The sequence below is a fragment of the Phyllostomus hastatus genome, unplaced genomic scaffold (assembly GCF_019186645.2).
Source record: "Phyllostomus hastatus isolate PE091 unplaced genomic scaffold, TTU_PhHast_1.1 phas_contig_58, whole genome shotgun sequence".
Taxonomy (NCBI): Eukaryota; Metazoa; Chordata; class Mammalia; order Chiroptera; family Phyllostomidae; genus Phyllostomus; species Phyllostomus hastatus.
This window is the reverse complement of record NW_025333916.1, coordinates 1,159,303-1,170,738: the sequence shown is the minus strand read 5'-3', so window position 1 is coordinate 1,170,738 and position 11,436 is coordinate 1,159,303. Positions and strand designations below refer to the sequence as shown.

The 11,436-nt window shown below is 34.8% G+C and overlaps 1 non-coding gene across 1 annotated transcript; it reads left to right on the top strand.

Annotated features, from left to right (window-relative positions):
• Positions 1-8,655: 8,655 nt before the first annotated feature.
• Positions 8,656-8,761, top strand: LOC123825082. The gene has a single exon (XR_006786847.1). It is a non-coding gene; the product is annotated as a U6 spliceosomal RNA (small nuclear RNA).
• Positions 8,762-11,436: the final 2,675 nt, after the last annotated feature.

The following is an 11,436-nucleotide window of genomic DNA, read 5'->3' as shown; positions in this document are numbered from 1 at the left end:
GTTTTTCTAATTTTTCATGACTCAAGATGTGGCTAAGTATTGTGAAATCTGTAATTGAGTTTTCAGGATGGCCTTGAGTGTTGTTTGGTTTTTTCAGTGCTGGACGTAACTAGGTTGTAAAAGCATGTTCCAAAGTTCATACAGACATGCATAGTTGTGAGCCAAAGTCAAATTTTTGAAGAAAATTAAAATAAATAGTGGTTTTACTTCTTTTTAAAATATATGTCTAAGGTTTTCCTTTTGATATATCTTGCCTTTTAAAAAATTGACTTTCTGTACAAAAAATATTAACTCTAGAGTGGGACTAATTCCATCATGTCCCTCATTCTTTTTTTCTTTTTCTTTTTTCTTTTTTGGTGCCACTAGGTATTTATATTTTTGAGTAAGTTATAGAATTCAGAGATAGACTTAGAAGTTCACTGAAAATGAGAGTAGAGAATAACAATTCACTTAACATCAGATGTTTTCTCAAAAAAGCTGTTGTAAATAAACCCAAAGATATCCTGAGTTCAATATTAAGCCACATCTAAAAGAAACATAGCTGATGACAATTAATAAGGTATTAAATTTGGAGTTATTCACATCTCTGTATCATCACTTTAATTTGTGTGTGCTTGGGCAAACTACATAACCTCTCCTAGCCTTAGCTTCCTGTAAAAACAGTGAAATTGTAACTACCTCACAGGAATCTTATGAAAATGAAATGATGTGATGTAATTTAATGACAGCAGAATGTCACTTATCTAACTTCATTGTGACAGGTAATATTTGATTTATTCATTTAAAATTGGTTAAATCAGCAATGTATGGTATTTGAAATGCCCTGGAAATTGATCAATATGATTAACAAAGGAAATGGAGAGTAATGTGTTCATCTTATATTTACTTCCAGGGAGATCAGTTAGGAGAGCTTCTGCATATGAAAAAGGCTGGCAGAGCCTAGAAACTGAGTCAATGTATATTAGCTTCCTGTCTTCTTTTCCCTTACTGTTAACACTGTTAATGCAATACATTCGTTGAGAAATCCAAAGACTGCTTTGTTGTTGTTTCAATGGAAATATTTCTTCTGATCTAAAACATATATATATATATATATATATATTTATAATACTATGTAGCAAATAAAAGCTTAAAAAAGAAAACAAGCTCCTCCATTATATTAAATAGACAGTATATATTAGTTATCCACATCTTAAAAAATACTGTTATGTCATATCCTTATAACTCTAAGATATGGAATAATTTATTCATAAAACTATAAAACTATAAAGGAAATTAAATTTAAGGAAAGAGAACAATACATTTTATCTCATTAGAATTTAAATTTTATCAACTAACATAAGCCATTATTCCCCTGTAAATCAGGAGACAGCCTCAGGGAGTGTTGTGGCAGCACCGGGGGAGGCGGAGCACCCACCTTTCCTGTGACCCAGCAGCTCCGCGTCACAGCACACACCCTGCTCAGATGCCTCTTCCAAGATGTGCCATAAACAATAGAACACAACACAGTGTGCAGTGATTCAGTAAATCTTAGAAATATCTAAATATTTCATAAGATACAGTGGATACATTTCATAACATAGAATGTGGTATACATCATATATTTAATAAAGTTAAATCTTCTGTGTTGTGCTGTTCTACATGATTTACCTACATATGTAGTCCTTACCATAACCCTGTGAAATAAAGAATATGAAATGTTTCCATTTTATAAAGTGAGGAAAATGAGGTACAATGAGGTTAAATAATTTACAACACACAGCTGGTATCAAAGCTAGAATTCTAACTCAGTTTATTCCCACAGTCTTAATCATGACTACTTTCCTTCTTCAGTGATGACAAATGAAGTGGATACTCATGATTAAAGTTGGTGCATCTCAAAAGCTTAATGATGAATGGCAGAAGAACATGAAAATGATCAATTTAATATGACACCAAGTACTGATTCATTAAAAATGAGCAAAAATGACTATACATTATTAATATATGTACAAGTAAGATAAAAATATTTAAACTTGATTAAAAAGATAAAAATCAAGGTCAAGATAAGGATTACTTCTGGGGAAGAAAGAGAAAGGAAAATGAAATCAAGAAGGGTGTTCCATGACTTCAAGTGTATTTGAATGTAAAATGAAACAGATCTGAAGCTGATATGCTGAAATATTAGGGTAACTGAAAGCTGAGTAGTGGGTAGAGCAGTATTTATATATTTATATATTATATATTCACTTACCAGAAAGAACATTGATCTTTTCATGTGGATTTTCTATTTTTTTACAAACATACACACCCTTACTTTGTGGACACACAGACATATTACATACATAATCATAAGTTGATTTGTAACTGAATTAAGAAAATTTTATCATATATTGTGTACTTTATCCCAAAGTCAATACACATAAGTCTATAGCAGGAGTTTAAGCATTTGCATTGTGTTCTCCAAACACTTTTGACAGGTATGTCATTTCAAAGTTTTCACCATGACAGATAATGCTGCAATACACATAGTTTTATAGGCATCAGATTTAGCTCAGTTTTTTTAGCTGAACAAAAGTAAGGTTTGCACATACACTTTTTTAATTCAGTATAGGTATTCAAACAAATCTTTTTGCCAACAATGCCTGAAAAAGTTAAAAATAGTCAAATAACATCTAAACAAAGTCTTTCCCAGTATTAACAGTATTATTGGTATTTTGAAAGTGAAAATCCTGCAAGACTGTTTAAAGTTGTTATTAGAGCATTAATTATGGCAATACGTACCTTAACCCTACATGCATTTAACTGGCAAACACATGTAGGTGTAATACTATTAATGCAAATTTTACTAACAATCATATATCTACACATAGAGATGCAAAACATCTAAGGAGTTTAGATGTCTCTAAGGAGCTTAAAGCACTTTTTAGACTTTGGAATTCATTCTCACAACACAATCCTTTGAACTAGTGCCATGATGCTTTTGATCCTTAATTTCCTGTCAGTAAAACAACAGTGCTGGTCAGGTGTACTCTTGGAAATGGAAAAGAATGAGAAGAAAATATGCTCTCCCCTTCTCTTGTTGAGGGACTTCTTTAAAAAATATATTTTATTTCTTTATTTTCAGAAAGAGTGGAAGGGAGAGAAAAAGAAAGGAAGAGAAACATCATTGCATGAAAGACACATCAATCTATTGCCTCTTGCACGTCCTCAGCTAGGGGCCTGGCCCACAACCCAAGCATGTGCCCTGACCAGGAATCAAACCATCAACCTTTCAGTTGGCAGGCATGTGCTCAAGCCACTGAGACAAGCCCACCAGGGCCTTCTTGATCTATTTCTTTTTTTTTTTTTAACAAGGTGGCATTAGAGAATTCTCCACTAGTGTTTCTTGCTTCTTTTAACCTATAATCCATCTGTGAACTACATGGACCAACTTGGAAAAACCACTTCTAAATTCATCCTCATTAAAATCACTGAACTCACTTTTTTTTTGTTTCTTTTTTTCACATGATGCAGGGAAAGGAATCTGGAAAATTCAAATTTTCCCTAATAATACTAATATTGTAATTTATCCATGTTCCCTTCCTTGTACACTGCTTAGAATCAGTGGTATATTACTAATGACAGCTCTTGAGGTCTTCACAGAATGTTTTTTTCTCTTTATTATCATGCCACTCTTTATCTTTTGGACTTTTTAGGTCTTGCTGTCACCCACTCTATCCATGGCTTTAGTAACCAGCTCATTCTGGATACGGGTAACCCAAATCTACCCTTCTTCAAGAGAGGAACTTCAAAAAGCTTTTTCTTTTTTCCCATTGACATTTTGTCTTCCCCTCTCCAGCTTTTTATTTTCATCCAATTTTCTGACACTCAGACCTTCTCCTTGTTCCCTTATCTTGATATTTCCTTGGGAGGGTTGTCCTAACTTTGTGGTATTTTCACATCTAGACTAAATCTTTAACATCCAAATCAGTTATCAAAACATTAAAGACTAGATCACTGTCAGCATCGACTTTTCTTAGAAGGAAAAGCAAGCATGTTTTAACTTGTTGTTTCATATATTTACACCTTTGCTCAAACATTTTTCCATGAAAGAAGATTTCTGTCTTTATTCCTGCTAAAACTAATCATAATTCTATTTGAAATGCATTTTCATTTGTGTGATTATTGAGATCTTTTCTTCTCGAATCAGAAGTGATCTCTGCTCATCTTATGAGATTTTGTATTTATTGAGCACATACTGCATGTCAATTGTTTTGTTAGACACTAAATACATATCCCATTTGACTTTTATTAAAACCCTGGATTAGCAGATCTTAATTTTTTCCAATTCACTGGTTTATTTTATAACACTGCTTTATAATGGCCTTTTTACTACCCTGAAGTTGAATTGACAGAATAAACAACATGCTTATATGCCTAATTTCAAAAATCAATAGAACTTTATTTTGGTAAAAGATAAATTTAAAACTTACAGTGGTGGATATTTAGATATGTAAATGTTTAGGTAAAACTATAGTAGATAGCTTAATGAAGTAGTCATTTTTTTTACCTGTTTACAACAAATAAGTTTTCATTTTAGAAAAATAAAGATCAGAAACCATTCTGAACATGAACTATAGAAGATCAAAGAGAAGAGATATTATTATATACTAATATAAAATGTGTTAAGATAAATATTCACAGATAAGATATGAGTATATAATAAAGCAAAATGAGAAATAATCAATCAAATAAAGGATAAACATAACAAGACAAATTAGAATCGGAGCTAGGGAAAATGAGAAAGTATGATATAATCTTGCTAAACTGTGATAAATGGAATGTGTCCAAATATATCTTATCAATCCCAAGCAAGAAAGTATCATATCTGTCAAGCATTCCAGCCAACTGGGACCCTTCTTGATCTAAGATCTTAGGTTGTGCATTTTAGTATTGCTTGCAAACATTTGATAGCCCCTCCCCTTATTTTGATCCTGGATTAAAAATAAAATTAAATTAATTATCAGATGAACATATTTGCTATAACTCAAGGTTATTGATATTAAAGAAACTCTATACATTTGCTTTCTTTATTAGAAGTTATTCTAAGAACTATTTATGTTGGTGGTAGGACAACACGTATGAACAGTAGAAATAGAATTTGGAAAGAATGAAGTCATGACCAAGCACCAGTCGCAAGGCCTTCTCTTGTTCCTACGGACATGTACAAGTGATTTCCATCCCATTAGACTCTAGTGTTGCTCAGATGGTGGCAACGACACTGCCCAGATTTCCCTCTGAGGTTCCTGCAATAACTATAGCTCAGTTTAGCCTCCAGTGTGTATTGGAACATGTTAAATTGAATCATGTTTTTCTTATCAGCATTTGACCAAATAAGTATCACTTGACTATGTCCCCTCTCGCTCTAAGTACATTAAGTCACCAACCTATAATTGTGGGCATGATGACTAACATTTTTCTAACTCTTTTTCCCAAATTTAAGTTCCTATCATGTACTCCACAAGCATATCCTGTCAAGATCAGTGATTATGCATTTGTGGTATTTTTCATTTGGAGAGTTACAGGTTTTCATTAGTGCTAATGTTTCATCTGAGTGGGGAGTATGTTAAACCAAGTGCTCCTTTGAATGGGGTTTCCAGATTTCACTCAAACACAGCTGCTTTCAAGGCAGAGTAATGCAAAGATAATTTCTGCCAAATTATACTTTCATACAACTTAAGGTGGGGCTCTTGAAGTACTGACACATTTTCTAAAACCAAATATTTATTTTGCTTTTGTGCATGTAGTAATTGGCAGACTAAAAATGATGGCAATTCATTCAGTCATCTCTTTCCCTTCTGGTTTGGCACCCACTGCAGTAGCTAATTAATGCGGTGGTGAGAGTTTATCTGTTGTCTTGCAGCTACTGGGGCTACTTGGCATTCATTTTCACAGATGCCTAATTGTTGCTGCTGCTCTGCCTCCAAGGGCAAAAAGGATCTTATTGGCCCAACTAAGGACAGTATTAGTCCAAGGGAGCCCTTTTATAGCAGTTGGGTCAGTTCTGCTTGAAAGGTTGTAAATTTAGTTTTATTTCTGGACATGATAACAGATAATGCCCCTGATGTGAAAGGTTAGAAACCATGGTAATAATAAAACCCAATATATTCCTAGCTTTCATTTTAAAAAAATCATATGTCCTGTTCATAGATGGAATTAATTGGCATCTTAAAGTTTCAAGTTCAAAAATACATATTCAAACCATTTTAAACACTGAAGAAATACTGGCTTATGTAACATAAAAGTCCAAAGGTAGAATTGACTTTATTCATGGCTGGATCTGGAGGCTTAAACAATGTTATCAAGGTCAATTTTTCTTCATTTCTTGACTTTTCCTTGCTTTACCTTCACTCTATTCTCAAGAAATCTCCCCTTTGGATAGAAGTATGGAGGCCAACAGTATAGGCTTATGTCCCCACAGTTTAAAATCCAAAAGCAAAACAGCAAAACAAAGGAAGGAAAATGTTTCTTTTCTTCAGAAATCTTAGAAAAGATTATAATAGTGTGTATTACTGGCTCTAAGTAGCTCATGTATTCTTCCTTGAACCAATTACTGTAATCAGAGACTAGAATACCCTGATTGGTCTGATATAAATCCCCTGTTCACTACTTGATTGAGGATGAAGTTAGTATCACCATACTACTTGGTCTAAAAGTGTTGTAGGGTAGTCCTTGATGAAAATCAGCATGATTTACCTGCAGAAGGATAAAGGAAGGAATGAATGAGTTTTGCTACTCCCACCCCAACCCCCATCTTATCAGAAAAGACAAAAGACTTTTGCTGTATAATCATTATCCATATACTGGTTAACATTAAACTATAGTCATTTAAAAAAAAAAAAAAACAGAGTAGGCAGCTTGCAGGTTTCCTTCATCTGAAAGTTAAGCCTGGGCAAATGTGAGGGTTCAGAGACAGTTCAGGAAGCATTTTGTATTCTGAGGAGTTCCAGAAATTCCTAACTTCTCTCATTTCTAGTTCCATGTTGTGAAACCACGGAACCTGTGGGTACAGCTCAAAAAGTCCCATGTGGGGGTAACTACTAGAAGTGTTCATTCTAATTGCTATCCCTTGACAAGATCCCTAGGGCCCAGTGGCTCCAGAGACATTTCACCCATTTTTCTTAAACAAGAACCTCTCTCTGGCTTTGTCCCGCTTGTAGCATAAAAAATCTGGGTGTGTCATTGTATCTAAGAAGAAAGACACCCATCGGAAAGGTTAAAAAAAGGGAGATAACTAGAGCAAAGATAAAGAATCTGGTTTTATATAACTCTGAGTCAAAACTGGTAAATAAAAATATCATACTTTTACAGTTATTCTTGCTGGATTATCTAACAGTGGGACACAGTGAATGTATGTCATGGGACTGAGATATTTTATGGAAAATTTTTGAATGAGGAAATGCAATGAAGGGTGTGGAATTCACTCCTGATCACTTTCAGAGAGTCTGCTGAAGGGGCCCTCTGAGGCTGAGCGGAGTCCCGAACAGCCACCCACCCACTGATTACCACTGCTGTCACAGCTAGAAGCTGGGCAGCTAGAAGTGTCATGAGGGTGGTTTTGAAACTTCTCCTGGTATGTGAGAGAGTCAGCCTGAAGAAATGCATTAAGCAAAATAGGCTGCCTACCTTTTTTAACATCCAAAATCTCACAACCTAATTTATTATACTAATTGATTAAGTGTTAATGATTCTCGGAGAAATGAAAATTTACTCTCTAAGGATGTAGGTAACATAAAATTTTCTTGGTAATAATGATTCAGAGATGTGAGAGTATATTTTACAACTAATATTTTGAATCCAAAAGCTATTGACTTTTTTCTTTACTAAAAATTCATACTTTTTCCCCCCCTCTCATGGAAGGGTTTTATTGTGAACGCCATATTACTTCAGACTAAATACACTATCCGAGCTCAAGATGGACAGTATTTTCAACTCTGTAGGAAGCTACTGTTGCCAAGAAAAGATTTCAAATTGGCAGGTCAATTAGGAGTATAGAACCCTAGCTTCTAGGCAAATTTCCAGGCTTACTCAGAGCAACATGTCCAGGACTCCTCTCTGCTGGCAAGGTGTGTGACCTCACCACATTCACATTTTCTTTTCAGAGTAAAACAAGCACTGGAGAATTTTACAACTCATTTTTTAAGAATGTAATTGTGGCCTCATAGATTACTAAAGTACTAACATTTAAAAAATAGATCAATGTATTAAATTCAATAATGGTTATTGAAAATTATTTCAATTATTTTCATCTAAAGGCATTTTAGAAATATTTTCTAAATTAGAAAGAGTACATACTTATTCAGTAATTAATAGTTAAACAGATTAACATTTCTGTTTAACATCCTGGTAATAGTCATTTCAACTTTTCCTGAATTAACCAGGGAGAAAATCCACACATGTCTAAATGAGTTATATATCACAGCCCCATGTATCTTCAGCCTAGAGCTATCACTCTCTAGCTTGTATCATTTGTGGGGGTGGTGTTAGCATTAGGAGCAGGGGCTGCATTTTTTCTTCATAATTCTGGAGGCAATGTTTATATATATATATATATATATGTAATGAATCTTTATATATATGTTTGATTATGGTATACCTCATATTAGGCAATTGCTCCTGGACAAATTAAAAGGTAAATTTACCACTCACTTCAGCAGCTAAAATTGGAATGGTACAGAGATCGTTAGCATGGTCCCTGTGCAAGGATGATGTGCAAATTTGTGAAGTGTTCCATATTTTTACTCAACATCAGGAAGACATCAATCCAATTAAAAAATGGGCAAAGGGCATGAGCACACACTTCCCCAAAGAGAATATACAGAGGACTTATTGCCATATGAAAGGATGCTCAACATCACTAGCCATCAGACAGATGCAAATAAAAGGCACAATGAGATACCACTTCATACCGGTGAGAATGGCCATCATTAACAAATCAACAAACAACAAGTGCTGGCAAGGTTGTGGAAAAAAGAGAACCTTACTGCATTGTTGGTGGGAATGCAAACTGGTACAGACACTGTGGAAAACAGTAGGGAATTTCCTCAGAAAACTGAAAATGGAACTCCCTTTTTACTTGGCAATTCCATTGCTGGCATGATACCCTAAGAATCCTGAAAGGTCAATTCAAAAGGACCTATGCAACCCAGTGTTCATAGCAGCACAATTTACAATAGCCAAGTACTGGAAGCAGCCTAGATGCCCATTGGTAAATGAGTGGATCATTTAAATTTACTGTGGTATATTTACAGTGGTATATTTACATAATGGATGCTATGCAGCAGAAAGAAAGAAAGAACTTCTACCATTTATGATAACAGGGACAGAACTGGAGAGTATTTTGCTAAGTGAAATAAGCCAGGCAGTGAAAGATAAATACCATATGATCTCATCCATAAGTGGAACCTAATCAACAAAACAAACAAGCAAGCAAAATAGAACCAGAGACATGGAAACAAGGAACAGACTGACAGGGACAAGAGGGGTATGGGGAGGGGAGTAAGGGAGAAAAAGCGAAAGGGTCTAGTCAATAAACAGGTACAAATTACCCAAGGACATGGACAATAAGGTGGGGATTGACTGTGGGAGCTGGGCATGGGCAGGGAAAGGGAGAATAATGGGGGAAAACTGGGACAATTGTAATAGAAAAACAATAAAAAAGATAAATTTATATATGACAGGAGTAAAACTATTTTTTCAAAGAACCTCATAATGACCATAGTGAATTATTTGGTTAAACCAATAATTTTATCATAATATGTTCTTCAGTTTGTGTTTATTATTTTTATTATTTTACTTCTTTTTAGTCCTCACCTGAGGATGTTTTATCAATTTTAAACAGAGAGGAAGAGAGAGAAAAAAAATTATTGATTGGTTGCCTCCCATATGCATCCTGACAGGGGACTGAACCCTCAACCCAAGTATGTGCCCTGACTGGGAATCTTAACCTACAGACTTTTGTTATATGGGACAATGCTCCAACCAACTGAGCCTCCTGGCTAGGACTACTTCTATCATTTTTATGGAACAGAAATTTATTTGAAATACCATGCATAAGGGGCAGGTGGTTATGAAAGAGCAAATGGAGAGTAACAATAGCAGCAGGGACTTCGGAATGAGAAGTGGAGTTGGTTTCAAAAGCTAAGCCTGAATGAAGGCCTTCAGGAATGGGGATACTGAAGATGCGGTTGCTCTTCATTCCCCTTTCTCCTGCATTTGTGTCTTTTGTACCTTTTCTTCTCCTTTCATTAAGGCCAGACTTCTTCCCTTTCTAACCTGTATGAGTTCTATCCCTTAGCTTCTTATTACTTAAAATGTGGGCTTCCTGTGAGACCTCAGTGCTCCAGCTCTAGCTTACTTATTGTTATCATCCTTCTAGTCCTAGCTCCAGCAAAAACTGTGTATCTCAACAGTAAGGATACAGTCTGACTATGTTTCTTTATCTTTTCTAGCCTACACATTTTCTGCTTTAGGACAAGAGACCCATCCTAAGACCAATCAAGTGCATAGGTCATGTTACATGGTATAAACCAGAACTAATTAAGAGTTATATTTCAGCATATTCTGAGTGTTGGACAGATGACCTCCAAAGTGAATTCAAGTGTGGTAGACCTTCTGAGATTTATGATAAAAATCTCATAAAATATGGATTTTTAAGAGAGAGAAAAAAACAGAGAGAGAAAGTGTCAGCAATGGAGAGAATATTGTCTTTGCCTCTGAAGCTCCTACTTTCCTTCACTTGCCCTAAGGAAGCTCACCATGTGATTCAAATGACTTTGACCTCAACCTAACTTCCAGAGGTAGACCTACTTCAAACTATTCAGTCCAACTCTTTGTGAAGCAAGTGGTAGTTCAAGACCTAAGGTATTCAGTATTTCAATTTCATTGGGTGGGGAAACATCCTAACTGAATCAACCAGAAAAAAGCCTGAGACTATTGTGTGATTTTCAAGAAGGGTGAGGTTCTTACTTTTTGTAATTAATATGAGTGATAACACATGTAATCTATGAAGCTTGACTAGCCAATCAGTTACCATAAGGTAAGGCAATCTTATGATGGGATGCATAATGCTGAAGGCAGAAAGAATATAACAAAAAGAATCTGGTATTTTATAACATTGTTGAGCTTCAAAATTGATGCTCAAAATATATTTCTTTAAATATTTCAGTTACTTGAGCTGATATGTTTCCTTTATTATTTAATCTAGTTTCCTTTAAGTTACTTAAAAATGGAACATACCCAGCTAATAAAGTCTAGTGTATTTTTCTTAAATTTTATCAAATAATTATATTAAACTTTTAGTAAGTATTAACCAGAAACAAAATAGTATGTTTAATGTAGGTACATACAGTGAACTGTGAATCCTGGGAGGGTAAAAGTGAGAAGAGATTCAAGGAAGCTTGGGAAAACAGTAGG